This window comes from Rhinolophus sinicus, linkage group LG09 (assembly GCF_036562045.2).
Source record: "Rhinolophus sinicus isolate RSC01 linkage group LG09, ASM3656204v1, whole genome shotgun sequence".
Taxonomy (NCBI): Eukaryota; Metazoa; Chordata; class Mammalia; order Chiroptera; family Rhinolophidae; genus Rhinolophus; species Rhinolophus sinicus.
In genome coordinates this window covers 86,059,483-86,086,411 of record NC_133758.1, presented here as the reverse complement: position 1 = coordinate 86,086,411, position 26,929 = coordinate 86,059,483, and the positions used below count along the sequence as shown (strand labels likewise).

General features: G+C 39.6%; 1 pseudogene; it reads left to right on the top strand.

Moving 5' to 3' along the window:
• Nucleotides 1-743: 743 nt before the first annotated feature.
• LOC141573050 (serum paraoxonase/lactonase 3-like) lies at nucleotides 744-25,652 on the top strand (annotated as a pseudogene).
• Nucleotides 25,653-26,929: the final 1,277 nt, after the last annotated feature.

Below are 26,929 nucleotides of genomic sequence, written 5' to 3'. Positions count from 1 at the left end.
CCTCTCTCTCCAGTCTGATCTGCATTAGGAGAGGGGAATGTGCATTTTTCCACTGAAGACCTAGAAGAAAGAAAGGTTAAGGAATCTTTTGAAAGTCTAACCTCCCCAAAGAACTATTTTCCCTTCCCTCCACTCTGCTCATTTTCCTGTTACCGATTCATTTCTGTTCCTTCACTTTTCCCTATTTTTCTTTATCCCATCCACGATGGAGGAAGATACTGATATTCCCAAATCCCCCCAGCCCACAGATTGAACTGGGCACCCACCACATTCAGCACTTTGAGGCAGGGCATGAAGGCCAGGAGATAAGGTCCTGCGCCCTGAATCTTGGAGAACAGTGAGTTAAAGCTCTTCACTTCGATTATCTTCTATTATTACCTCTCCGGGCGTGTCAGGAGCGATTCCCCGTCTCATATCACGTTCCACCTTCCAGAAACCTTAAGTTCAGTCTCTGAACTCGAGCTTCCTGAGCTCCCTTCAGTTTCCCATTCAGTCCATTTAAAGAGCTGAGGTAGAATTCCGCAGCTTTTAGAGCAAACTCCCTCGACCCATCAACGGCTGTGTTCTTACCAAAGCTGCCAAGAGAACACCAGACTTTTACCTACAGCTCCGAGCTCCCTCTCTATACTTTTAGCCTTGAAGAAAAAAAGAATCCCGCGAGTCAAGATTTCATCTTGAACCTCGCGCATGAAGGTGTCCTCGAATCTCCTGCGTCAAGGTAGCACTGAATCCCGCGCATAAAGATGGCCTTGACCCAGGCGCGGCAGGGACGGGGCGGGGCCGGGAGACCAAAGCCGCGGCGCCCTAGCAGCTCACCTGCCGGGAGGTGTGGGCGGGCGGGGCGTGGCGATCACCAATCAGGGGGCGGAGCCGGGAGCCTGACCTCCACGCCCTCCCAGAGGATGGAACCGGTTCATCGCCACTGGGCACCCGGACCCTGGAAAAACTATTGGTCCTGACCCTGCTGGGGCTGGCCTGGCCCTGATAGGGGAGAGGTTAGCGGCGTTTAGGTGAATTGGCATCTTGATGGAGCGTTTTCGGCTCTGTTTCCTCTTCCAAGTTAGGTCAAGGGCCACCCGGTGCCGCCTTCCTACCAAGTAGGAATGAGCAGTTTAGGAACCTCACTCCTCAGGTCCACCTAGCGAACTATCCCTTGAGAAGCACCGATAGGAAAGTGAGCTAACTGCCTGCCTTTCCTAAGATAGAGCCGAAATGCCCCCATTTATTTTCTGAAAGTCATACCTACCCCCTTCCAGGTAGCTCTCAGCATTCTCCTGCAAAAACTAATTCAGTAGGAAGCACTGGCTTTGGGGGAGGGGACCAGGCTACCACCTGGGTGTTTATGGCTGACTCTGGATTTGCCCCGAGCCAGTTAAGCATTGAGAAGTACTGGTTGCAGAACTCATCCCAGATTAAAAGAGCTATTCAGACAGCAGGGGAATGAGCGGAAACCTGCAGGTGGGAAAGGGCATGTTGTAGGTATCTGACTTTTTGAAATGAAAGAGCTAGTGGTGATAGCCAGAAATATCTCAGGAACAATAAATACTGGGCCAGGAAGAAGAAATGTTAGGAAGTGATGCGCATTTCTGAGTGGATCTAAAGCCTCTGCTTGCCTTCAGGATGCTTTTATTTATTTCTCTAAGTACAAGCTGGTCTCCTTAGAGGCTCACATCTGGAATCTATTGAAGAGCCTGATGCCTTTTGCTAATACTTTCTAGTTCAGCTTGAGTGTATTTATTTTATTGTTACATTTGCTCCCTCTCCATCCAAGTGAGAGAATCATAAGAAATTATTATTATTATTATTATTATTATTATTAAAAACGTGATTGTAAGATAATTCTAAGTGTAGAGTCTTCCTGAATACAATTAAACAGATTCAAAATTATCTCTGGTATTTAAAAGAATGTTTCACTGTGAAAACAAGAACACTATTGAAAAATAATGTGGTCAATTGTTTAGATTGTGGTCAGTTTAATAAATTTATATGCTTGCAAAGTAAGTCGGAATAAAAATTTAAAAATTAAAGTTAAAGCAAAGGCTAAAGGATTTGGCTATTAGGAGACCCTGTTCAATTTGGGGAAAGCAGTTTGGGGGAGGGGATGGGATCAAAAGGCAAAACTATAGTGGATTTAGGGGAGCCAAGGTACAGATTTGTAATAGACAATACTTTATCAAATTAAATAATATATCTTGTACATTTAAATTAATAATACTGTGCAATTAACCATATAATTAAATAGTATCATTTATTTGGGCAGTCAAGTGTTAATGTATAATTGCATTTTAGTCTTTCAACAATAACTGGGAAAGGCTAGCTGATACAGTGTCCACATTATATAAATAAATGTAAATAAAGGAGGTGCCTACTTGTTATATCGTCCATAAATGAAGAGAAAGAGAGTTAATGCATATGAAGGTAATTAAAGACCGTGTTTAGACACTGATTTTGGAAGTCGTGCATTGACTTCCATTGACTTCCAGTGTTTTTATGTTCTACAGACAAAGAACTAATGCATCTTGAGAAGTGGAGCCAGTAGAACTCCAAAACTGCCACCTTATTGAAGGGATTGGTATGTATGTGACAGTACCAAGAGGGGCCAGTACAGTTCCTCGGTCACCATGTACGTGACTGAGGCTGCCAACTGCTTTAATTCCCTGCTACCCTTTAAACCCGCCTCTGGGAGCTTCCACAGCATACACTTTACCCAAGGGGTCTCTTAAGTGTCAAAACCAGTGGCTTTTTCTCAGTTCTTTTTCTTACTGATGTCTCTCTACCATTTGAAGAATGTCATTGACTAGTTCTTGGTTCGTCCCTTGCTAAATAAACTCTCCTCCTGTCCCTTCTATGATATTTCGCACTCCTATCTGTCTTCTCCTGTTGCCTCTTACTTCTTTTCTTTCATCTTCCCTTTCCTTGATGATATTCTTGGCTTCAAATGTCACTTTCTTCAAAATTTACCTGCAGGTACCAAGAAGAATATGTCTTAACCCTTAGCCACCAGAACCTCACAGCCTACTGAGATATCTTTTTAAAAATCCATAGCAACATAGATCCCTAACCTCTCCAACAGCAGGCCTTCTTTTACAGCTTCAAATCTACTTTATTCTACGTAACAGTCCTAGTATTTCCTCCCTCACCCACCCACAATCAGCTCTTGATCTAAACTTCTCCTCTCAAAGACACTCAGTTCACAATCCAGGCACCATGTATTTACCCCATACGCCTACTAGAAAAAAAAAAAAAAACTCAGCTAGATTCTGTTCACTGTTTTGGGAATGTGTTCTTTCACTCTCTCACCTTTACTTATGAAATTCCCTCCACTGATTTCTTCATCTCTGCTTGCAGAAATCAGCTGCAAGCTGGAAGGTTCTCTCCTGCCTCTGAATTTTCACAGCACTCTAAAAGTCTGATTCACTTATGACACCTACCACAGTTTTATTTTATAGCTAACAGTGTTTTCTCTTTTTCTCTGTATTAGATTGCAAACTCCCTAGGGTCAAGGACTGTGACTTATTTATCAATAAGTGACAGGATGACAGCACAGTTTATTGTGATATGAGTTTGTTATAGATCTACCTATGCTAGATAGACAGATAGATAGATGATAGATGATAGAATCATAAAGAATAAGAATCCTTTTTGATTGCAGTTTTCTTTTCTTTTTCCTCTTAATTTCTAAAAAGGTTGCCTGGCCTTTGTACTCCCTGGTCTGAGAGGAGGTTCGTGCAGCTGGCTAGAAAGCAGAGGAGCTGAAGACAAGCTCCTTCCTGACTTTTGTTTCCAAAAGCCTGAGCTCCTTCAAGGAATTCCAATGGAGAAGTTCATATACCCATGTAGGACAAGGAAGTGGCAGAACTGTCTAATTTAAAGGGACCTCACGCGCTTGGCAGTGAGTAATTCGGTGGTGACTAGTGTAGAATAAAGGCCAGATGGACTTCCCCCAAACATTCTGCTTCCTTTTAAAACCTACCACCTACAATCTTTGCACAACCTTGGCAGAGAGACCCAGTAATGGCTCAGATTAAATTTCCCGCCAGTTTAGTAGAATGTAGGCTCAGAGTCAGATTTAATCTGATTTAAAAAATCAGGACATGTAACATCCAGTCACTTGTTTACTGCTTTGTGGAGTAATATTCATATTTACTACACATATATCTCTCAAAAGACATGAACATGCCAAATAATTTAGAAGGGTGATTAGACTAGATGATTACTAAAGTCTAGTTTGACGCTCAGATTGTGTAGTTCAAACAGATTTGAGAAGCTAAAACTAGAGTTAATATTGTAAAACATAGATTAACATACTGATCATCCATATATTCTGAAGAGAATGATTTGAATGGTTGAAGCTGGCTGGGAGCAGAAGAAAACAATGCTGTGTTACGACTTGTGTCTGATGGCATATTTGCATTTTATTTTGGAGAACTAAACGAGTTAGAATGATCATGGGTCAATATTGTCAATAGAACAATATTGATATATATTTAAAAGTATAATAATACTGCCTTATCATAGGCCTATTGTCTATGAACATCCTGCTGTGTTCTTTACAGACACTTACATCATCCTTAAGCTGACCTGTGAGGCAGGTGCTGCTATCTGTCCTTGCCTTTAGGAAACTGACATACAGAAAAATAAAGTTACTTGCCCAATGGTCCAGAAATAGAGGGTGACAGGTCTAGGTTATGAACCAGGTGGTTTTCTTCTGTGTACTCTCTGGTGTGTAACACTGCCTTTCTTATCTACTGACAACACATTTTTATTACGGAAACTTCAGGAATGTGCAATGGCAACAGAAAACATAAAATCTGAGATGCAAAATGGAACAATATTAATAAGTAGGGCTGAGCAAAACAAGGCTGGCTGGATATTTAAATAAAGATCACTAATGAGATAATATTCGCAAGACCCAACTATCTGATGTGTGAATGGCTTTATGAAGCAATGGGAAACATTAAAGATCTACCTTAGACAGGGTGTGGTGGGTGGTAACAGTTGGGGGAAAATTCTGATTTGTGTTTTCTTCAACCTAGCCCTTTGTGGTTCATTTTATTGGTGGAAGAAACTCTTTCTCTTTTTGTTTTCCTTCCCTAATAGTCTTTCTAGGTAAAAAAGATGAAAGGCAAAATAATTCTAACTCCCAGAAATCATATTTCATAGATCTTTTGTATTTTTCTTTTTAAGATTTTTATTGGGGAAGGGAAATGGGACTTTATTGGGGAATAGTGTGTACTTCCAGGTCTTTTTCCAAGTCAAGTTATTGTCCTTTCAGTCTTAGTTGTGGAGGGCACAGCTCAGCTCCAGATCCAGTTGCCGGTGTCAGTTGCAGGGAGTCAAACCAGAACCTTGTGGTTGAGAGGATGCACTCCAACCAACTGAGCCATCCGGGAGTTCAGCGGCAGCTCAGCTCAAGGTGCTGTGTTCAATCTTAGTAGCAGGGGGCACAGCCCACCATCCGTTGCAGGAGTTGAGAAGTGGAACCAGCAACCTTGTGTTTGAGAGCCCACTGGCCCATATGGGAATTGAACCAGCAGGCAGCCTTCGGCGTTAGGAGTATGGCGCTCCAACCATGGGCCACCAGGCCAGCCCCAGATCTTTTGCATTAAGTTTATCATTTTCCCAAGGCTTTGAGGGTCAAGGATTATTTTACCAAGCAGTTGTTTAGCTGCCCTTGGTATCTACTCAAAGCTGCACTTGAAATCTAAATAGCTTTGTTAGGATTTGCCCCGAGCAGAATTATCAAGTAGACAGCCATTGTGTTTGGTTTCTTTCTATTAATATTTTCCCCTCCATCCCTTTTCCCCTCCTGCAGCTTCCTGCATTTCTAAGATCTATTTCTCCCTAGTAGGTTCCATTTGTTTTCTTGGCTGGCTGTCAGAACCTGCTCTCTAAGATGTGACATGATGATAATATTAATTAATAGTAATGTTTTGGTATGACCCTTTCTAAGGGTGCCTGTAGGGGATGCTCTCTCTACCTAGTGTGGACTCTCAGTAGTCTCTCCTCAGTACCTTAAAAGTAGCCAGACTTCTTACATTTAGGTTCAGGGCTCCCAGGGCTCTCTAGGTACATGCCGAGAGAAAGCGAGTGACAGTGGGAGAGCGAGAATGAGAGAGAGAGAGAGAGAGAGAGAGAGAGAGAAAATGAACCAGCAAAAGCTATGACCGTGACTTTGCCTTGTACATTAGTTCTGTGGCATCACTTCCACCTTATTCTATTTGTCAAAGCAGTTGCAAAGGTCTATCAAGGTTCAAGGGGAGAGAATATAGACTTTACCTCTTGATGGAAGAGTATGAACATAATTTTTTAAGAAAAGCATGTGGCCATGACGCATATTGATTCTACTATATTTGTAAAATCCAGTTTGCCGCACTAGCTAACCACTGTCTTCACCCTCAGTCCTGCCTGCTTGGGACCATGTCATTTGCATTGCTCTACTAGGAGCCGTGCAAGCTTCTTTTTCACCCTGCTCTCCGTCATAACTTACTTATTATATGCTTCTTTCCAAAGAAAAAGTCTCAAGACTAGCTCTCAGTGGAAAGAGATCTGACCAAATTCTTTCGAATTCATTTATATTCAGTAGTCTATCTTAAGACCTATTGCCGTTATAACAGAGAGCAATTGCTTAATACTTTTCCAATATGATTAGATAATGATAGATTTTTAGGTCTCAACAACAAGTAGGAAGAAGAGAAATGCTTGTCAGAGAGGCGTTTAAGAGACCTTCACAATGATGGCTTTCCAAATGTTATCACTTGGTCTGTAGATCAGTCTTCTAATGGGGAATAAAGCTGAATCTCTCAGGACAGACCCTTCAAGTCATTATTTAGAGAATAAATCTAGGATATCAATTTACTTTATAGTTATTTGCTTTTATCTCCTTAGATGGAATTCTAAAAAACATAATTTGTATTTAAGGAACCTGACTCAGGTTTTATTATACAGTAGCATGCCTGTGGGATTCTTGAAAGTTAATATAGTTTCCCAAGTAAATAGTTGATAAAAGTCAAGGTAGTTTCCAAAACAAGTTCAAAGTTATGACTGTGAGATTTATTTCTTAAGCCTTCAAACATGCATCTTTCTGATCCTCCACTTCTTTTGCAGAAAATGGCTCTGAAGATATTGATATACTTCCTAGTGGGCTGGCTTTTATCTCCAGTGTATCATCCATGCCCCTCAGATGCTCGTGTCAATAGCTGGATAGATAGCACACTAATATCGCCGACTAGAACTGCCAGATGGACCCCTACACACTCATCTCACCTGCAGGTGAATCAGTCAACTAAAAAAGCCAAAACAGGATTCTGGAGGGCTAATCAGGACACCGTAGGAATGCCCAGGCTTGCTCCTGAGGGCAGCTCCATACTCAGTAGGGTCTCAATAAATGTGTATTGATTTCCGTTCAGTTCCTAGACTAATCTCCATATTGTCCTGTTGCTGTCCATTCCCATCATTATCTTATCCGGCTGGGCCTCAGCTTCTAATAGTCAACTCACTAACTGGTATTCCTCTTGCCGCACCTGCCTGTGTTTGGAGCTCGGTATATGTTTGTGGATTGAATGTTAACCATGTGGCTCAATTCAAAACCCCGAGCGCTTTCCATCTTGAGTTCCCCGCCATTCATTCTAGGTCTTTTAAAGAGAAGTAGAGAAGAGCCTGCATTTTATTCCCAACACCGTTTTCACAGGTCTGGGATGATCAGGAAGCTATATGAGGGATTGAATTTCAATAAATTAAAATATATATGTTGTGAAAATGTTGAAAATTATCATGAATTTGTTAAATCATATGAAACTGACTCAGGACATGCAATTCGAGAAATTGCATGTCCTAGTGTTCCATTTTGGTCAATAAAATATTACCAAATGACATGAACTTTTAAATCTATATCATTTTTCCAAAAAAAGGGCACATATGATAACCCTTAATGACCTGAATTTGTAAGCTCTTAAATATGCACAGTATAGTCAGGGTGTCATTTGTATTTTAAATTGCTGCTGCCGGTGGTATATGTGGGGGGTGGGAGGGATTTTATTTCTTTAGTTTTCTGCCAAAACTAAAAGATAAAGCAAAGTTGTCTAGAAATGTGTTTTCATTGTTGACGTAAGTTTTCTATTGTCAATTTAGATGTTCAATGTTATGCCAAATAGACCTTTCAAAATGACCTTTCTATAGCTAGGAGATTTCTTTGCTGTTAGGAGATAACATTTGTAGTTCCTACCATATGTTGCTTTTCTATTTTCATGGGAACTAAACGTATTGAGTGCTATATAGAAAGTAGAGATTTTCATCACAAATGTTAACATAAAGCTTTAAGTAACGGAGATCTTTCTGTAAACTAACAAACAACTTGTAGGATAAGGCCAATGTTCTTTGCTTATTTTTAATCTTTATGACTGTCATAAATTCAGTCGTTTTCTTCTTTGTTTCTCCTGTCCCACTTTCTTGCCACCCTAGACCATGTTTGGAAGCTTCTGATTTCAAGGGTAATTCTGTGCAATAGATATTTTTGCTCTGTTTAGAGGTGCCGAGCAGGCTATTTGCTTCCTTACCTGGGCCTTGGCATGCTTCTCTTTGCCTGCAAGGTTAGTCCCTTTTCCCCACGGTATCAGCTAACTTTCAGTTCTCTGTGAGGCCCTACTGTGTGGCACTCTAATTCCTGAGGAAATCTGCCTTTACACTCTCTTGCTGGGTGAGGTGCTTCTTCTCTGGTCCCTCAGGTTCCCTGTGCTTCGGCCTTTATATAACTCATCACATCTGATGGGCTTGCTTGGTGCTGCCTCCCTGGATTTCAAGCTCCTTGAGGCCAAGATCTTGGAGTGTTTGTGGCCATGCTTAGCATCTGACACCTAACTACTTGGCATGCCCATGTGCTTGAGGATCTAGTGAATGCATGTGCTGGTGAGTGAGGACAGTTGAAGGATTCCAGTGTCTGTCCACACATACCTATAGTCTATTGGGGAAAATAAGATGCCTGCACCTCCAAATGATTTTCACCATTTTCAGTGGTGAATGATATCAAAACAATGGCTTGCAATCACTTGCCACAGATCCTTACCCAGTTGCCTTAAACAGAAAACCAGTGAATGCGAAGCCATTTGTTAGAGGTGTTCCATTCATCATGACACTTAATCTAGGCCAAGTGTTTTGCAGTGCTCCATCCTTATCAAATCATTTTAATTTCTAAACTATCCAGTCTTTCTGCTAGTTGGCAATGCCCTCACATTCCTCAGCTACCAAGGTACATGCTGTGGTATTCTGCTGTGAGCTGCTTTCCTGAGTGATCTTCTCAACTGTCAAATCTTTCTTTATGGTGTGGCAAAAGAGACTGTACAATTAATGATTTCAGTGCTTTAAGCAATTCGCGTCTTGGGGCTTAATTTTCCTCAGGTGAAAAGGGAAGGATTAGATGTCTCTGACATTTCCCCCCCAATGCTACCATTATATAAGCAACTGGACTTGATGACAAATTGACTATGGGACAAAGAGTAGACTGGGGAGAAGAGTGATGCCCTTAATGGAGAATAATAGATATCAATGAGAGGCAGCATTCAAGAAGAGAATGTTGATTTTGGTTTTCATAATTTGGTTTTGATTTGCCCTTAGAAGGAAATTGGGAATGCAAACTAGAGCCCCAGAGTGAAATTCCAGGTAAATGTGCAGATTTGAAAATCACTGGTATAGAAAAAATACCTAAAACCTTATGAATAAGATCTGCAAGGAAAGAATACAGACCAAGAAGGAAAGAGGGATGGATGAGGATGGAAGGAGGAAGAGGCAGGAAGAGAAGCAGGACTTCTATCTGGAAATTCTACTTTTGTTTTTTTGATAAGAAATAAGGGGGGAAACCATAGTGTCAAATGCTACAGAGATATAGGTAAGGGAAAGTAGAGGGGTTAACCTTTATAAAGGCATTTCTACAAACTGGTAGGATACTGATTTTAGGCAATTGAGAGCTGGAGCAAATCAAATTGGGCAACAAGATCAAGTAATGTTTCCAAGAAATGTGACAGTGAAGGGAAGGCAAGATAAATGAATGCTCAAATGAGTATTAAAGTTAGGGGAAGATTTGTTTCAAGGAAGGAGAAATGAACAATTTTTTAGGCAGAAGAAGGAGGCCTCGGTGAAAAATGAGTGTTAAAGCAAGAAAGAGAGGATATAATTTCTAAAGACAGACCCTAGAGAAGAAGGAACCAAATAAACAGGCGGTGGCTAACTTAAGAACAGAAGAAGGATACTCTTTCCTTAAGAAAAGAGGGAGAAAGGAAAAGACTGGATAAAACTGAAGAATTACTGAGTCAGGAAGCAGAGAATCAAAGAAAATTCATGTTGAATGGCATGTTTGTTTGTTTTCAGAAATATAATAGGGGAAATCTTCCACTGAGAATAAAGAGGAAGAATGTGTGGGCTCTGGAAGATAATGAAAATTTAGAATAGATGCTTGAAGACATGCAATCGATTACCTATTAGAGGGAACAAAATGATTGATAAACATCATTGATGTCTGGTTGAAGTTGGGATGACAACTTTGCAGTGGAGGCCCTGTAAGAGGTGGACAAGGGAAAGATAGCTGGAAGGGGATTTGATAAGGAGGCAGAAAGCAAAGGTCGTGCCTTCCTTAGAAGACAAGCTGTTGATTGATAACAGATGTTAGGTCTGGAAGCAGAAGTTTGTAACTATAGGCATGCTGATCTCTTCTCCAGTTGTGGCGACCTAAGGAGAACATAAGAGGATATAGCACCTTCTCTGATACACTTCAGGAGTGTTGTCTGAGGGACAGTGTTGTCTGTCCCCCAGTGTTGTCTGAGGGAAACTCGGGTTTCCCATAAGATTTTGGCGTAGAAAGACTATTCTAAGAAAAGCTTGAAGAGGTAGATTCACTCCACCAAGGGTGAGATGGGGGGCAGTGGAAGAGCCAAAGATAGTATTATTTTAAGTAAGTGTGTGTGTGTGTGTGTGTGTGTGTGTGTGTGTGTGTAAGAAATGGAGGGGAAAGGGAAAGAGAAGGGAGAGTAGGAAGAAGAAAATTTTAATTGAGTATAACTGGAAATGAGAGTACAGGAACAGATACAAGGTTGTTGATATTGATATAGAGCAGAGTGATGGGGGAAAGTTACACGGAGGAAGTGGGCTGAGTTTTCTAACTAGTGTAGAATCGACCAACCCCATGGTTTGACACAATGACCAGGATGCAGCAAAGGCCCAATATATTCAAGATGCATAAAGATTTGTTGATAAACATCTGGTCCTTCCATTAGACAGAGCCACTGTCTAAGTTTCTGGAATGAACTTTTTGCAATACTTGGAGAAAAGGATTCATGTCTGAATTTTCAGACATATCTGTAGGTATAAAATAGGTCAGAAATAGTCAAATCTCAGACTGGTTCCCCTATGTTAATTCTTGGTTAATTCTACTGTTTGTCACTACAAAATATAATGGATATAGGGATGGGAGCAATACAATGAAACCATACACCCTTTCTTTCTGCTTTGAGGAAGGTTAGTTATAGAATACTAGGACTGGAAAAAATCTTAGCCATCATACATTTTAACTTCCTAATTTTATAAATGAGGAATCTGGGCACAGATAAGTCAAGGGACTCACACAAAGTAGCACAGCCTAATCTCTTGCATTGGACTTTTTGGCTGAGCCCCTTTTCTGTATATTAAATTTGACCATGGTTTTCCCCCCATATTCCCATTCCCATTCCCAGTGGCTTAGATGACATTGGTAATCCCTCAGATCAGATAATGGCAACAGCTGACACAGTGAAAACAAATCCCAGAAATCTAAAAGAAATTTAGAGATTTGAACACTTTTGTTAGGCTTTTGCTTCCATATGAAAATGTTGGTTTGATACGTATATATGTGCATACTTATTCTCTATTTTTAAAAGGGAATAGAATACCCAGGGATACCATACCTGGCACCAATGAGACAGGACAAATCTTCATGATGGATCTGAATGAGCAAAACCCAACGGTCCAGGCACTAAACATCAGTGACGGTTTTGACAGAGCATCATGTAATTCACATGGGATCAGTACATTCATTGACAAGGTAAAGCCCAAATGCTTAAAAATAAGAGGGAATGAGGGAAATACCAATCAATCATCCTCAACTACTCAACATGTGCGTGAAAGGAGAGAAGATGCCATTTTACCACAAAGAATGATAAGATAAATGTATATCAACGCATTTTTAAACATCACATTAGAGAAGGGACATTAGAAGTGGTGACTCCCTCTTTCTCCTACCTCCTTTTCTTCTCATTTGACCATCAAAAACAATTTGAATATTGTTCTCAGAAATCTAACATATAAACTAAAAGTTGATCAATTAGACTTCATCAAAATTAAAAGCTTTCTGTTTCAAAAGACACCATGAAAAAAGTGAAGAAACAACCCAAAGAATGAAAGAAAATATTTGCAAATCATATATCGGATAAGAGGTTTGTATCCAGAATACATAAATAATCCTTACAACTCAACAAGACTAAGACAAATAATCCAATTAAAAACTGGACAAAGGATCTTAGTAGACATCTTTCCACAGCGATTTACAAATGGCAATAAACACATGTAAAGCTACTGAATATCCTTAGTTAACTAGGGAAATGCAAATGAGATACCACTTCACACCCACTAAAATGGCTATAATGAAAAAAGACAGGCAATACCAAAGGCAAGGATATGGAGAAATTGGAACACTCACATTGTGATTGGTGGGATTGTAGATGGTACAGTCACTTTTGAAAGCAGTTTGACACATCCTCAGAATGTTAAACATAGAGGTATCATATGATCCAGAAATTCCACTCCTTGGTATCTACCCAAGAGAATTGAAAACATAGGTCCACACAAATATACACAAATGTTCATAGCAACATTAGTCCTAATACCCCAAAGGTGAAAATAACCCAAATTCCCACCAACTGATGAATGCATAAACAAAAGATGATATATGTATATAATGGAATATTATTCAGCAATAAAAAGAAATGAAGTAGTGAGCCATGCTACAATATGCATGAACCTTGTAAATATTATCCTAAGTGAAAGAATTTAATCACTAAAGGCCATATATTGTGTGATTCCATTTATATTGTATCCAGAATAGGCAAATTCATAGAGATAAAAAGTGATTGGCAGGGCCTGAGGGGAGAGTGACAGCTAATAGATATGGGTGTCTTTTTGGGGGTGATAAAAATGATCTGGTACTAGATAGCGGTTATGGCTGCACAATTCTGAATATATTGAAAACCACTAAACGGTACATTTTAAAAGTGTGAGTTTACTGGCAACTGACTTACATCTCAAAAAAGCCGCTATAAAAAACAAAACATAGTTATTATTACATTGTATGTGCTTTAAAAGAACAATTTCCAATATTATTTTTTACTTGATAGTTCATAGCTTCAGACTAATTTAATTTTTAAATATTTGTGGGTCTATAGAGCATGTACAAAGTAAGAATAATGAAACTTCACTAATAGTAATTACATGAAGGAAAGGCCAAAAGAAAATGTTACAATTAAGAATTTTTAAAGGATTGGTGTTTTAATTCTTCCAAATACATACCGGAGTTACAATGTATTGTTAAGTATAAATTTGCTAGACTGATTTAATGAAGAAAACGAATAACTAATAATTATTTCTATCTACTTATCCAATTCCTTTGGTGTGCTCCAACACAGACTTGTTCAATTTTAAATAAATGGACACCTTTTAAAATGCTTGAATACTATTTTATTAAGTAGGTTAAACATTCCCCTGAAATCTGTTATATGCTGTTTATTTCCTTAGCAAGGCCTTCTTTAAAAGATCATTGTATCTAACAATTTTGTATTGCTTTAGAGTTTACAAGCACTGTCATGTATGATTTATGTATTCTTCAAGATAAAATCCCGGTCCCAACTTGACACTTCTCCTCTCCCTGCCCCATTCAGTCAACTAATTACAATGTTCAGTCCAATTTACCCCTCCATCATCTCGCCAAGCCGTCCACCTTTCCCATCCTAACTGCCACCACCCCAGTCTAAGCGCCCAAGATGTTTTTCCTGGATTCTGCAAAGGCCCCCCTGAGTGCACCTTCCCTCTTATACTACTTCGATTCATTTTCATAAGCAAGAGTTACTTCTTATGTGCATCTCATCATGTCACTCCCTTCTTAAAAGTCTCCATGTTGTTCCCATTACTCTGAAGATAAACCCTAAATCCCCAAAATGACCTGGGTTCCTAGGTGCTACCCCTACACATTCTGGCATCTGGGTGCTCTCTCCAGTCTCACCAGACATCACTCTTCCCCTGGCCTCTGGACCAGCTACATTGGATTTCCTCTAGTCCTGTAAAATGCTACATGCCTCAGGTCCTTTGCATCTGCAGTTCCCTCTGCCTGGAATGTCTTTCCACTACTTCTGGCTTACTCTTTGTCATCATTCAGACCTCAGTTTAAATACCACCTTCTTAGGGAAGCCTTCCCACAATCTTGTTTCAGGGTATGAACCTTGTTATATTTCTTCTCAATGTACTTGTTCTTTCAGCACTCATCAAAATGGCAATTAATAATTTTTTTATTAATGTTAAAAAATACTGGCCTTCTTTCCCTCTCCCACAATTGCTCTATAGTGAGCTACTTCTCACCTTTAGAGTCAACTGTAACTGTCACTCTTCAAGTGGGTGCCACTCTATGAAGAAAGGTAAGTTCCAACTCCGGTATTCTTTTATTTACCAATTATTTTCTCCCTGTTTTCTTCTCTAGGATAAAATCACCATAAAAACATGTGTGACTTGTTCATTTCTGGATTCCCGGAGTCTAGAACCGTACCTACTGCATTGTAGGTACTCTGTGAACATGTGTTAAATGAACAAATGAATGAACCCTGTGAGACAGGCAGGTCAGATATTAATGTTCAGTTTTATAGATGAAGCAATGGAGTTTAGGGAAATGCAATGAAGTGTGACTTCACTCTGTCATTAGTAAATAATGGCAATTCCAGAACTAGAACTTAGGTGGTCGTATTTCTTATCCTACGTCCTTTACTTGGGTGAAATTAGGGCTCCAGGCTCTATTTAAGTAATTCTAAAGTTACTACTTTTTTGCCTGACACCCAACTGGACATCTGATGCTTCACTAGAGAAGGTGCAATGAATGGTCAGATTAACTTGGAGCTATTTTATGGCATGAGATAGTGTTAGCGGGAGAGGAGCTTTTTTGTGGGTCTTTATTTTTGTTTTTTTTTCCGGTGGGGAGTAGAGGTTGGTTTGTGTTTTGTTATTGTTTGAGATGGGACCAGTTTACTCTTTCCAGATTAACCCTCAGGCATATAATCACGCTTTCAGAAGTTGAGTATATTATGATTGACATTTTATTCTTAGTCACCTCCCTTAATTATGCATTTAATTCATAAGGCCAGAACATTCCACATAAATTGGAATGGAATGAGAAGACAGAAAAGAAAAAAATGTTCTCACCAAGAATTGCTTATATGGAAGGAGGTGTCCAGTGGAGGTCTAAAGGAGTAAAGCCAGGCCAGCACATATATTGTTCACGCTGCGTCCGGCAAGAGTGGCTGAGGGGCCATGTGGGGGCTAAAATCCAACTCAGCTCTGCTTGCCAAGTCCCAGGCCCTGAAACAGAGCTGGATCAGGCCAAAAGAAAGATTCACCTGTGTGGGAGCATCTTTCCTTAACGTGGGTCAAGGTGCCTGTGTGTTTCCTGGGCCATCTCAGGGCCCAGGCTTGCTCCATTGTATACTTGCGAGCTCCATTAAGGGAAGGAATAGGGCAGAAGAATGCAGACCGAATCCTGCAATGGGAGGAGGGGGCCAGGCCTTTTCAAACTCCATAGCTCATCTGACCTCGAGCTCCTGAGAAGTCAGATCCCTGCCCTCAGTCCTGCTCACAGCTGCTCACATTCCAGTATGAAAACAGATAGGTGAATATTGTTGAGGTTGGTAACACCCAGGTTTGGCTAGTCAATTTCCTCTTGCATTTATATTTACATTCCATGTCCATTGGACTCACTAAATATTGTTTTGCAATCTCAGATAGCTGGTTTGTATCCAAAGTTCATTCTCTACCTGAAAAGTGTTGTTTATTTTAAGATATTCACACAGCCCAGACATTTCTTGAATGTGTGTTGCAGTGTAGGCAATTCTCACAATAAAGAACTCTCAGCAAAGCTTTGTTTGCTTGCATCTCCTTCTCTTGTTGAGGGGTCGTGCAGGGATACCACATCCATGTTTATGCATCATTGTTGTTCTGTGTCTTCCTGTTAGAAGAGGGTATACAGGTGAAGCTGAAGAGACCATTGCAGAAACGCCTGGTCTTGGCTCTGCCACTTGGTGGTGGTAAAATTGCTGACAGGTCATTCACCTTCTGAGTTTCAATTTCTTCAATGAAATGCGGATTCTGACATGCATCTGCCTTACCTGTCAGATAGACTGTGGGGATCAAATGCAAGATATATGAGAAAAATCTTTGGATGTGACCAAGTTGTACCCCAAGTCTAATAATAGTTTGTAAGAGAAATAAACTTCTTGGAAATTATGCCCATTTTCCACTTTAGACCAGTGTGTATCTTTTTGTTGTGACTCATCCCCACATGAAATCCACTGTGGAGACATTTAGACTTGAGGAGCAACAGCGTTCTGTGGTACACCTGAAAAGTATAGAACACGAACTTCTCAAAAGGTATGGAATTAAAGTATTTTGCACTTCTATTTATTTTGTCCCTCTGCTGTGTGCTTTGTTTGTTTTTTGTTTTGTTTTGTTTTGTTGTTGTTGTTTTGTTTTTTTTTGGTTCAGCAGTCTTTCTTCAACTTTTGTTTTGTAGCAATTTTTTTTGTAAAGCTTTCTAAAGGTTCCCATAGTGACACTGCCCAGGACCTCACTAAAAATTGCTGTATTTAGTATTGAATATCTTTGTATTCTCCAACTTTTTGAAAGCCTTTTAATCCTGTAAAGGCGCTCAATTAGATTCCCAGCTCTGATTCCATCCTCTGTGCTACAGCAATGCAATACCTATTGTGGGGCCCTCTTTAAACACCTATACCCATTTCTAGGCATCCTGGTAGGTTGTATTCTGAGAGTTGGACCCACTGGGTGTTATAACCAACCTCCAGATGGGCTATTCCTTTGTTTGGTGACAGTTTAACAGTAGAATTTCAAAAACGCCTATGGGCACATATAAAAATTCACATTTATCAAGCATTGATTATGTGCTAGGCACTGTACCAAAGCAATTTAATATTCACAACAGCCTTTAGTAATAGGCATGAGTAAACTGAGACTTAGACTTGGATTAAGTAATTGCCCACGTTACATAATTTGTAAGTGGTAGAAGCAGGGTGTAAAACTAGATGTGTCTGAATTCAAAGCTGGGCTCTCAACCGGAATGATAAACATCTTTTTCATTGTGTTGAAAAAAAAAAATAGTAAGTTTATTAGTGGACAGGTTGCCTGTTTCAAGGCTGTAACCAACAATGAAGAATTTTTCCTGTATAAAATAGACTCAACACTGAAAGACTGATTCCAAAACAGTAGAGGTCAATTTTTCCATGGGATAGAATAGGAAAAGAAGAAAGAAGTTCCTTTTCTTTTCTGTTCTTTGTCTCAACATCACATATGAATTTGTCCCATAGAATTGGGGGGCGATAAAAGGGCAGGAGAGGTAAGAGAAGTTGGAATTACTGAACTCCTCCCATAACTCATGGTGCTGGGTTCTGAGGCTCAGGTAGGGCCAGGAATGCCATGGAGTGACTGAGAGCTTGGACAGATCACTTACCCGGTGCTTCAATATTCTTAGCAAAATGGGGTTCTCTTATTGGCCTGACTTACCTGACTGGTGACCAAATGCAACAGCATATGACCTCACAGGAAGAGTTTACTCAGAAAGACAGCCCGAGGGAAAACTCCATGCATGACTATTTATTTGATAAGGGAATATGATCTCAGGACTCAAAAGTGAGAGACTAGCCTGATGCAGGGAAGAGGGGTTATTATGGATTGAGTTGTGTCCCCCCATGCAGGATACAAGTATGTTAACCCTCATACCTCACAACATGACCTGATTTGGAAATAGGATCACTGGCAAATGTTATTAGTTAAGGCCCACTATGCTTGTAGGCCTTTAATCCAATATGACTTGTGTCCTTACAAGAAAACAGACCAACACACGGGGAGAATGCCATGAGAAGATGGAGAGTGAGATTGGAGTGATGCATCTACAAGCCAAGGGACGTCTGGGGCTACCAGAAGCAGGAAGAGACAAGGAAGCATCCTACCAAAGAAACATCAAAGGGAGCATGGCCTGGTCAGTACCCTGATTTCAGACGTCTAGCCTTCATAACTGTGAGACAATAAATTCCTGTTGTTTTGTGGTACTTTGCTATGGCAGTATTTCTAGGAAACTCATATGGAAGAGGGTCCATAGCAAATACTTTATCAAGCCAGCCACCACTAAATCCATGGGATTATCCCCCAATAAACAACGTAAGCCTCATGGCAGGACAATCTGACCAAGATAAGAAAGGAAGAAGAGTTTACCCAACAGCCCTACCTCCCATTAGTCAAAGGTTTGCCACAAGGGGTGTTAACTCCTGTACATTCCTGATTGTGCATGTACAAGTCATGTGTGGTGATATCTTGTGCTTTGATGTTAACACGAAAGCCCGGAAGTGGGAGAAAAAGGCAATAATAGACATGAGGTAAGGCACTGTAAGGTTGCACTATGGGAAGTCTGTCAGATTTCAGGCAGAGCTGTTTGAAGTAGTGCCCACTGGAACAGGGCAGGTGAGGCTTTGAGGATCTAGAGAGCAGCATGAGAGGTGCCCTGATACACACATTGACCAAGCACTTTAAGGGTTAGGATGAGGTGCTATGGACATACATTGTGAGGGGATTTAACTTAATCTATGGGGTCAGGTCATGCTTTGGGGAGGATGGAATGCTTAAGTTGAGACCCAAAAGATGAATAGCTCAATGAAACTGGGAAAGTCATTATACCTTAAAACCTCAAAGTATTTTCTGATTCATTCAAATTTTTTTCTTCCAATTTAATCCAAAAAGGTTTATTTATTTAGTTTTTTTTTTCCTACATTTTTTTCAAGTCACTGTCTTAAATGAGTTTATTCGGTTTATTTTTGTTTGTTTGTTTGTTTTTACTGTTTTAAGAGTAAGACTTGCTGCATTTAAAATTTTTAATGGTATTGAAGAACATAAAGAAGAAAGAGTAGCACTCATAATCCTACTTAGTCAGAGAAAATATAAAGGTAACGTACTGGGTTATGCTACAATAGCAAAAAAGAAAAACCCTCACTTGTTTTCTCACTCATGCTGCATATCTAATGTAGGTGATTCAGGGATACGGTTTTATATCATCCTATGTAGGGCTCTGGGAGACCCACACAGTCATATCATCAGAAAAGATGCTGGTTGCTGTGAAGTTGTTGGGGAAGCATGGTGGATCACATATTGGCTCTTAAAGTCTTCCATCAGGAAGTCACACACATCACTTCATTTCATTGGCCGAAGGAAGTCACATGGCCATGCCTATCACCAAGGGAATGGAGAAGACTAATTCCAGGAGGAGGAGAACCAGAAATAATGGTGAACTGCTCTACGACCCTCACAAATAACTATTATTAACATTTATAAGTCAACAGATTTGGAGTTCGATGCTTATTTGTATATTTGTTTCTGCTGATTTCTGTGGAAGGGAGGAGTGAGAAAATAGCAAATACCTACAAAAAAAAAAATTAAAAGTACCATCAGGGCAATTAAAAAGCATGTACTTTCTGTGGATTTCTTTATTCCATACTAGTTCATGTATACTTTGCCAAGTTGATGAACATATTGGCCTTTTTACAGATTTAGTAATTTTGAAAACAATCTCTACATTTAATACTCCATGGGTTGCTCTCACTCTCACTCATTCTCACTCTCGCTCACCACTTTAGGGTGAATGACATTGTGGTTCTCGGACCAGAACAATTCTATGCCACCAGAGATCACTATTTTACCAGTTTATTCTTGACACAATTAAAGATGATCGTGGATCTTTGTTAGACTTTTATTCTTTTCTGTAGTTCAAGAGAGGCCAGAGTGATGGCCAAAGGATTTAGTTCTGCCAAGGGATCACGATCTCACCAGACAAGAAGTACGTAAGATCTTTTATAATTTTTCTACCCTTTCCCCTTGACATTTTAGTGGACTCCTTTCCTTAAGAGATAGTTACTTTCTTAGGCTTAAGTAGTCAATATACGTGTGGAGGGATCAGGCATGACCACGGTTTATACTAACTGTGTGATCTTAAGCAAACAATTTGCCCTCTTGCACTTCAGGCTCCCCGCTAATGAAATGAAGGATTTGGACTCAGGATATAAAGTTCTTATTCCAAATTCATGTGTGAATCTAGAAACACACTTACCTAATACACTAAAAAGGAGAATAAATGCACAACACCTCTGGTTCTTATGAGTCTAGAAGGTTTTTAACCACTTATGCTAAGTTCAGTTACCTAAAAGTTCTGGAGAAGGAGACACAACTTATATCGGGCATTATGATTGTATAAGTTTCATATTTACTGATACACTGCAGCAGACTTTTCTAGGAGAAAACATTATTTTATGCAGCATGAAATTTTATGAGAAACATTCTTTTTAAATGTTTAAAAATGGAAGATTTTTTAAAAAGAAAAGTACCATCATTATTAATACATAAATTTGAGGTAATGAATAGAGATGATCTCTGTAGAAAACAATTCTTAATGTTCTTTCTCTTTTTAAAAACAATTGTGATTTAGCTTCATGGTCATTTGATTCTTCTTTTCAAGGACTAGTTTTTAGAAGTATAGACTCTTTTGACTTTATAAGAGGTCCACTTACTTCCATTGAATTTAAAGACTAAATCATCACTCCTAAGAATTGAGATTCAGCCTATAAGTCATCTAGAAACACCAGTTCCATTACTTTATAGTCATATCTCATATTCAAAGCTTATTTAAAGCACTTAATGAATGTTAAAATTGCCACTTTGTTATCTTCTTTTACTGTTGTTTAGAAAGGCATTGCAGTGGTACCTTGAACTATTGTGAAAATGTATACCTCTTCTCCAAAATAAAATTTAGTGTCATCTCTCAATACTACTTGCTTAAATGTACATGTGATTTACTTCAAAGGTATATCTACATAGCTGATGCAGTGGATAAGAACATTTATGTAATGAATATACATGATTAACTCAACTGGAAGTAAAAGTACCCTGGCTTGCCCAGACAACATGGCTTCTTATGTTAGCTCCCATGCTTGACTTAAGAATGTGCTCTCTGAATGAAGGAAACATGACTATTTTAGAAAAATGTTGGCAAGAGTGTGCTTGCACTTCTAAAATTCAGTAGCAAAGCACCTTAAAAATACCAATTTTAGGAGCCAGAAGGAACTGGTGGGAGGGAGGAGGGGTAAGGAAGAAAGTTGAAACTATGCCTTCACTACTTCCTTTTTCTTGGAAGGTAATACATTTGGACACCTTAATGGATAGCATAACTGTCATTCCTGACATATTTTGTCAGGATGCCATCTTAATGCCCTGAAGCTGCTAATCTATAACCCCAATGATCTTTCAGGGTCAGAAGTAAGTTCCTGTACTTCTCTGAGCTCACAGGCAAGGCTGTAAGAACAAACAATTTATTGAAGTGACTTGGAAGAATTTAGGGGGTCACATGCGATGCTCCAGAACTGAACAAATTGTATATACGGAAAGAGTAGAAATTTTGTCAGGATAATGAGATATGGCCCATTAACCCTTTCAGGTTACCAGGTACCCGCCAGTTTAACATCAGTGGTAAACAATGTTCCCGTACCTGCAAGGGCTGTACTTGCCACTGCAAATAATGGGGATATATGAGCTTGATTATTCACACTGACTCAGATTTCCATATCATATTCCTAATCAAAGCAGGCCCTGAAATTAGGTGAAGGGAGAGTCATACATAGAATCATCTTCTTTCACACTACCCAAAATTAAGCTCAAATGAAAGGGTTTAAATAACTATAGTCTCAAAACAAAATTAATTTTTGCCACTAGGTTCTAATATACATGGTAGTGTTGAAGAATGTCTCATTTGAAAGATGTTATTTATTCTAAATAAATCTCTTCTAAAACAATAGCATATGCCATTGAATTTTACATGGCATGAAAAACAATAACATAAAGCATTGCATTTTCTATTGCATTGAGTTTAAGAATAAAAAAAAAACCTCAAGTGAATTTAAATATAGACATAAATTCTTGGCAGACTTGCTCTGAGAGATTTATTCACAAAAATTGATTGAGCACTTATAATATACCAGACTTTGTTTTCATGCTTAGGATATATCAGAAAACAAAGTATACAAAGATCCCTGCTCTTAGGAAAGAAAGACAGACAGTAAACAATAAGCATAAGAAATAAGTAATATATAGTAACTTTGAAGGTGGTAAATTCTATCGGGATAAAAAAGTATAATAGAGTGAAGGGGATTAGAATTGCTGTGAACAGGGGGCAGGTCCATTATTAAATACAGAGATCAGGGCAGGCCTAATTGAGAAGGTAAAATTTGAAGAAAGATATAATATTATAATCTAGGTTTGGGGAGTTGGGAAACTGAGATTTGAACCCTAGCCTGGTAACTGGCCCAGTGGGTAAATTAGAACATACAGCTATTTCTGCTTCTAATATTGCTGTTCTTCAGTTTAAATATATATATAGATGTAGATATAGATGTCTATGTATCTATATCTATGTATCTCTCTCTCTCTCTCTAAATATATATATACATATATATATATATATATTTCTCCTATGAACATGTTAGTCACAACTTCTTTAAAAAACAGGAAGAAATGTGAAAAACAAAAGTCCAGCCTGAGCCTAGAGCTTGAAGGATTGTTACCCTAAGCTAGCAAGCTACCCTTTCCTCATATATGTACCCCGCAAAATGATACATATTCTACAAACACCCAACTACAATGTTTGCTTTAAGAGAATGAAAATATGATCCACACAATGATTTGAGAATTGTTTAGGATCTTTTTCATGTCTCTATTTTCAAGTTTAATCATTTGTTTATTTTAGATAAGACTTCTTTCTTCACAATCACGGATGCTCTTTCCTTTGGGTTGAGGTTAGTGTTTTCTACATGAGTTCCAGGCTTGAATATTTTCATGTAACAACCTGAGATAAAATTGTAGGATCTTCCTTAAGATAAAAAGACAAAACTCAATTGAACTCTATTCTAATAAGAGACATCGATATAGACTTGTTACCAGAGGGGGAGGGCCCTTCTCGGGGTGATGCCTGAGCTTGGTTTCCATACCAGGGGTTGAACCCAGGCCTCTGGGAGGAAAACTGGGAATTTTAGCTGCTGCATTGCCGGGGGTTGAGCCCTTCTCAGCTCAATGTCCAGGTTCTTGGTCTCTTGAGCAAAGAATTGAATGAGACACAGAGGTAAAGTGGTGAAAGAGAAGTTTATTAGAAGACATAGTACACTCCAAAGAATTAGGAGTGGGCCTGAGAACAAAGAAAAGTGGCTCTAGAGGCTGTGGATCAAAGGCTCAAAGGCTTTGACTGGCGAGGACTTGGAGGAGTTTTTATTCCTTTTTTTCTCTTGAATGGGCTTTCCCTCTCAGGGCGTGGGACCACTTGATTGACTCCTGTGATTGACAAGAGGCTATTACCTCATTTTTTTACACTGCACACATTCCTTTCCAGAATTCACTCTGTTATAATGATATTATAATGAACTTCCGGGCATATGTATGATATTACAATGATAGTATAATGAGGCCCCAGTGAAATGAAGGTTTTTGTGGCCTTTGCTGCATAGGTGTGAGTGATTGGTTTAATCTATTTGAGTATTTTGTACCCATTTGTTTCCTCTTCCTCATAGGGGTAGATAATGAAAAGGGGAAGTTTTAGGTGGAGAGGGGAAGTCTTTTGGGCAGTCACATTCTGTGGGTTGTGTTGGAAGTGCAGGAATGCAGAGACCCAATCCCTATCTCTAACTGCCTGCCTTGTTTTCCCCTTGAGGGATTTGATCCCCATAAAATCTCTATGGGAAGTTGAGTAACAGGAGGTCTTTTCTTCTGTATCTGCTTCCTGCTGGGCAGGGGAATAGAGCTGTCTCTACCTACTGGGGATTCATGGAACTCTTGCCCTATCTGATCTTAGATGAGAGGAAGGGGTCTCGAGGTCTGCCTGGAAGACCATGTTGGCTTCTTTGGTTGGGACTGGTCATCTTGCTTTGGTTAGGATTGGTAATCTTTCTGGGGTATCATCTGTATCCCCAAGGCCCCTGCATGAGGCAAAATAGATTTTAATTAATAAATTTAAAAGTGTAGGCTTAAAGAGCAGAGCTCAAATCTATTGATGTGGGGTAGCTACATGATGGAAAACCCGTCAGCTCTTATGGAGCCTGTGGCCATTCAACGGGTCATTCAGGTGGCATCAATTGTCCAGGAGCTGGGCCCAGAATGTGTTGGAGAGAACATTAGGCTTCAATGATTACAATTAAAAAGTATAAGTCACAAATTTCAGGATAATTATCTAAAGGGGGTAAAAACACTTCTTATGATTCAGGCTAAAAACAATCTGTTGCCTAAGATTAAGAAACTGATTTACAAAATAATTAAGAAGCAGGGGGGTAGGAGCTAAAAAACTGACGAAAAAGAAACTTGGGGAAAAGGAAACTTAAAATCCCTATAGGAAAAAAATTTTAAGTTTTTTAGTGGAGGGTGGGGAGGGCTACTTGCTAGGCCTATATCACACTCACGACTCTTGAATTTCTAATTTTTTTTTTTAAATTTCTAAAATGTCCTGTTCGAGTGAATTTCATCCAGGCTATTTGGAAACCTGCACACTTACATATTTACTGATTAGCAAACTAAAGTGTGTTAACCTTGGTGATCAATAACGGTATTAGGCAGTGATACGTCAGATTGAATTCCAAAGTGCACATTCCTAACGCTTCCTACCCACTTCTCGATTGTGAGGCGGCTCCAGCTGTGATGACTACCATCCTACTGGTTATGAGGTTGGCTTGGCTTACTAACTACGTGTCCCTTTTTCATTTCTTCCTGTGTTTCTCTCCCTGTGCTGTAGGCCCAGTCAAAGGCAGGCCTCTTCCCCCAGAGAAACACTGTTTGCTCAAGAATTAGATAAGCACAACCACTGCTTTCCACCTCCTTCTATAGGAGATGTTTGAACTATCAAAATTGTGTAAACCAGCTGTAGAGGGGTATGGTTAATGTCAGACAACTAGTCCACTTGATTGCATAGATATTATTAGGACATTCATACTTTTCATCAGAAGGAAAAAAAAATGATTGAAGATATGCCAATTTTAGCTTATTGATTTCTGAGAAGTACATTAGTCCTGGAATATTTGGGAAGGAAAAAGCCACTGATGGCTGTTTGCTCACGTAGTTTACTAACAATCTTTTCTTGCCAGGTATTTCGTATCCAGAATGTTCTGTCTGAGAAGCTCAGGATAAGCACTGAGTATGCCAATACAGGGTCTGTGCTTCAGGGCAGCTCTGTGGCTTTTATGTACAACAGGAAACTTCTCATAAGCACCATATCTCACGAAGCTCTGTACTCTGTGCTCTAGACTCCAGGTATTCCAAAAAGTGTTCGTGTTTGGTAAAAGTAAACCCCTAATTCTCTGATAAGTAGAACTGTAAGTAAATGATGAACATCAACAAAAGTGTGCTCGGCTTTGCTTTTGGTTAGAAGAAGCGGAGAGATTACATTATATCCACCAGCTTGCAAGTGAAGACAGTGACAGTCCAACAAAAAGTCAAACCTCTCCATTCTTTTTGTCTAGCACCCCCCTAGTATTCTTTCTACAATAAGATGTGTGGACTGTGGCGAGCGAGGTATCCAGTTAACTTAAGGCTCATTGATAACGGTGTGACAAAATCGCCTCCTACAACTGTCATGTTCTGAGTCTTCTGCCATTTAGACCAGAAGAAAAGCTAATGTTCAATTTTTTTTTTTTTTTAGATTTTGTTATATATTTTTGTAGTGCTCTTCACAAGTGAAAAAGAAAAATTTTTTTTTCACTTTTTTTTTAAAGATTTTTTTGTGTGTGAAGAAGGGTTGTATTTAGAGGCCGGTATCTAGAGATCTAACCAGTGGATCTCTTGAAGCACTACCAGGCCTTAAGGCCACCATCTGAGGGAGGATGGGAAAACTATTATTCACCCAAGCCTCCGGAAGTGTAATGTACCAGCAGGCAAAAAACAGTTCTTCATGTAGTACAAAATGAAACGAACCAAAAACAAAAACAGAAAGTAAAAACAAAACCAAAACATTTCTTAAATTCTAGTGCTATAGATTTTTTTGTTTGTTTCTTTTTTGTTGTTGTTTTATTCATAAGAAAGAGAGAAAGATACAACTTATCCATCAGACACAGTGTGGGGACAGAGCCCCAGAGAGCGATTTCCAGGCTCTCGTCCTCACGTGGAAAGGTGCTGGCTCCGGTAATGGATGGTCATTGGCTGTGACTGGTTGGCCATCAGCTGTTGCCGGTTGGCCTTCGGCCACTGGTGTGGCTGTCGTGGTTGAGCTAGCCAGCAAGGAGTGTGGATTGCAAATTATGGAGAGACGGATTGCAGTTAGCAAGTGAAGCTGGTTGGCAGAGAAGTGGATGGTGGGTTGCGGATCGTGTGGCTCCTGCTTCCTGTGCCTCCAACCCAGCCGCCAGCAAGACTATAATGGTATGACTCCCTTATATATAGCTCCGTGGGTGTTCCTTTTTAGCTTCACCATGTCCTGCGTTCTGATGTGGGGAGCAGGACCAGAGACCCCACATGACACCCTGCATGACACATGGGCCTCCTCATGTGGTCGTTGAACGGCTCGATTTTGTCAAACTTTGCTGGA